A 3955-nucleotide genomic window follows, 5' to 3' on the forward strand; every position below is an offset into this window, starting at 1 on the left:
TTTTTTTCACTTTTCTCTAAAATGGAAATATGAAAAGCTCATACGTTTAAGTCTGTATTGTTTGTTTGTTTCTGTATTATTACACTGGATGGAATAGCATTGCAGGCAATTCGTTTTAATAATGACCATAATTACACTGTATGTATGATCGAGTAATGTATGTACTATGCAGTATTATTATTATTATTATTATTATTATTATTATTATTATTATTATTATTATTATTATTATTACTCGCTAAGCTATAACCCTAGTTGGAAAAGCAAGATGCTATAAGCCCATAGGCCCCAACAGGGAAAATAGCTCAGTGAGGAAAGGAAACAAGGACAATTTAAAAAATTTAAGAACAGCAACATTAAGATAAACATTTCCTATATAAACTATAAAAACTTTAACAAAACAAAAGGGAGAGAAATTAGATAGAATAGTTTGCCCAAGTGTACCCTCAAGCAAGAGAACTCTAATCCAAGACAGTGGAAGACCATGGTACAGAGGCTATGGCACTACTCAAGATTAGAGAACAATGGTTTGATTTTGGAGTGGTGATTTATCAATCACATTGGGATAACTAAAAGTACATGTATGTAATATCCATATTACAAATATATTTGTATAAAAGTAAACTATGTGTAACTGTATAATTTTCTTGATAAAAGTTAAAAAAAAGTAGAAGCTTATTTTATGTCCCTGAATCGGTTGCTATGCATTTTCTTGCTGTCTGTTTTCTTCATATATATTATGAATATTTTAATCTAGCTGAAGGAAAAATCTTACGAAGGTACTCTCTCTCTCTCTCTCTCTCTCTCTCTCTCTCTCTCTCTCTCTCTCTCTCTCTCTCTCTCTCTCTCTGTCAGTAATACGAGTTATCTGTGTACATATTATTCTGCCAAAGATTACAGAATGACACAGAATCGATAAAATAAAACATATTATTATTATTATTATTATTATTATTATTATTATTATTATTATTATTATTATTATTATTATTACTTGCTAAGCTACAGCCCTAGTCGGAAAAGCAGGATGCTGTAAGTCCAGGGGCTCCAACAGGGAAAATAGCCCAGTGAGGAAAGGAAACAAGGAAAAACAAAATATTTTAAGAACAGTAACATTAAAACAAATATTTCCTATATAAACTATAAACATTTTAACAAAACAAGAGGAAGAGAAATTAGATAGAATAGTGTGTCCGAGTGTACCACCAAGCAAGAGAACTCTATAATCAGAGAATATGTGCACCCATGCTATGAATAAAATTATCTAATTCACTAAACTACTGTTTTAATATAAATTTCAAGACCAATAAGCATATCAAACGAATAAGCGATTACCACTTATATAAATCAGTCCATATATATATATATATATATATATATATATATATATATATATATATATATATATATATATATATATATATATATAAAAAATAGTCTTTTCCATGTACAGTACATGTAATAGAGATAGCTGAACTATCGGTAATGCAAACCATAGTAGTTATAAGAAGGGAGTCGATGATTATGTAATAATAGCTTTTATTCTCGCCTACCGTAAAGTCGTCTTTTAAGAAATGGACCAAGCGAGTGATAGTTAGTTTGTAGGTACTGCCTTTCTCTCTGTTTAGAGTCCTTGGCTTGGCATAGCGAAGCTTTCTCATGCGCACTTGTCGTTTGCTTTGATAGTTGAGGGGCTGGTGGTAACCGGTATACAAGAACACTTGCGGGTCGTATAGTTGGTGAGTATCTGGGCAGAGAACTACGTTGAGTTGAATTTCGCTAGTAGTAAGTTTCTAATGCTTTGATATAGTTTATTGGCGGTCTGCGAATATGGAATTTTTTATATGTACACATTAAATGTATTTCGAATACCCATGTCTTTACTTAGTTTTTTAACCTTTGTATATCTATTTTTTTAATTTTTTTTTTTTTAATTTATGCCTTAACATCCCAGTTTACAAATTATTTTTGTATACTGAAAGCTTGTAAAACACCAATGCTTTACCTTAATGATTTATTTGTGCTTTCAGGAAAGTAAACTCTCGTGGCCTGTGATTACACGTGCGTTTAGCTGGATGGGGATCTTTATTGATTAGAGCTTGTTAACATGTATTATCCTTTCGTCGAGACCCACATGTCAAACACACGAAAAGACTGAGTAGTGATAAAGCTGGAATATGGTAAAGTATTTCAAAATCTAAAATAGCAGGTTAGTATTGTTTTGCATTTTTGTTTTATTGCATTCCCAAGCAAGCTAGTCCTCCCCTTTTAGGGGCGGCGCCCCTAAACGTGGGAGGACGTTCCCTATAGCGCACGGTAGACTGTCTACCGTGCGCTATAGGGAGGCTTGCTTTTAAACCCCTTTCGTCTAATTTCGGTGAGTGTTCAAAGTTTGTTATTCATCTAGGTTTTGCATTTTGCTTAAAAGCCTGTTGATCACAAACTAAAGTAAAAAATTTTCTCTACTTTGTTTTTTATAATAGATTCTATTCCATATTTTAATTATTTTGATAATCCTATTATAAGGTTAAAATATAAGTATGTAACATTTGTTACACAAAATTGGAATCTGCCACTATTTGTCATTAATTATTACAGGCTTTAAATATTTCATTTATGTAGGGATACATAACTTTTACAAGAAACATAGCTGATAAATTGACACTTTTCAGATTGGATGGCGCGACAGGATCAAATGACCCGAGGACCAAATTCGTTGAATCGGTTGGGTAACGATTATGGAAATTCCGTAATCCCGTAAAGATCTTAATATACTTGATGATTGTTACGGGATATCCTGCTGGATTTGGATAAGGACGTACATTGGAACCTTTTGAAAATAGTTTGTATTAAAAGATTTGGCTAATTGTTTGAAATTAAGAGTAAATAGGATACTGGTAAGGTATAACGTAAAATATCTGATTTGCCTACTTCATGGTAAAATGCCTTTATTGACAAGGTTACCATTAACGCTAGTGATTTTTTGTCAATTTTTTTTTGGGGGGGTGGGGGGGTGAACTCTGGCTTAATCCTGCTGAATAGTCCATTGAAGAAAATTAAAATCATTTCGGTACGATTTGGTAAATCGTACGTTGGAATATGGACGATTTAATAGTGTTTCAAAAGATTGAGATACATTTAATTGCCGATTATTTGAACCCATTTTTCCTTTTTTAAAGGTTTAATTATATAAGTCTCAATAAATTTCTGTCTACTTCATTGTTGTCCTATTTGCTTGATCTTTCGGCTATTACTGAAATATAAGTTGAAAATGGAATGGTGCAAGTTTACTTTTGGTTTAAAGATTCTAAATTTAACTAATTGAATTTGGTCAGTTTCCTTGAAATTTAAGCCCTGTTACAAAAGGGTGACATGGGGTTTGTAACAAGGGAGACTCCATGGTGACATCTCAAAATAGGTATGAGAAAAGTATATTAAAACAAAGTAAGGTAATTTCCTTGAAATGACTTCAAATGAGAAACTTATTACCTCATGTTAACCTAAGATTAGCAGATTAAAAAAAATTTTTTGGAGTCTAATAGAAAGCTGAACTAAAACTCTTATAGTGCCAATATTACAAATATTTTAGCGTAGCTTTAATAAACGAACTGGAAAACCTACTGTTATGAGATCGTATAATGAAGCAGCAGTGCTTGTGAAAGTACTTTAATAGGAATTTTGAGGTTGATTTATTGAACGAACATCCTTTCTGATGATTATGAGGGAAGAATTGGGCAATCTATGTTGGCTGAAGCCTAGGTTGTCTGGATAATTTGTTGGCCGAAACCTAGGTAGTCAATAGATGAGTGGTTGGTTAGGCTCCGGTTGTTTCAGAGATTGGTGAGACTAGACACTTTCTGTTTCGTCTGAAATGTTTTGGTCAGAAAACAGGGTACAGGATTAATTCTAAGAGGGTGTCAAGTCTTGTGATTGTCTTCTATAAAAGCAAAATTGG

At 32.5% G+C, this 3955-nt stretch overlaps 1 long non-coding RNA gene across 1 annotated transcript; it reads left to right on the forward strand.

The window, feature by feature from the left end:
- Nucleotides 1-1689: 1689 nt before the first annotated feature.
- Nucleotides 1690-3238, forward strand: LOC137644957 (uncharacterized). Its single transcript, XR_011045241.1, has 3 exons — nucleotides 1690-1739; nucleotides 2031-2209; nucleotides 2673-3238. It is a non-coding gene; the product is annotated as an uncharacterized lncRNA (long non-coding RNA).
- The last annotated feature ends 717 nt before the right edge of the window (nucleotides 3239-3955 follow it).

The sequence above is a fragment of the Palaemon carinicauda genome, chromosome 8 (assembly GCF_036898095.1).
Source record: "Palaemon carinicauda isolate YSFRI2023 chromosome 8, ASM3689809v2, whole genome shotgun sequence".
Classification (NCBI taxonomy): domain Eukaryota; kingdom Metazoa; phylum Arthropoda; class Malacostraca; order Decapoda; family Palaemonidae; genus Palaemon; species Palaemon carinicauda.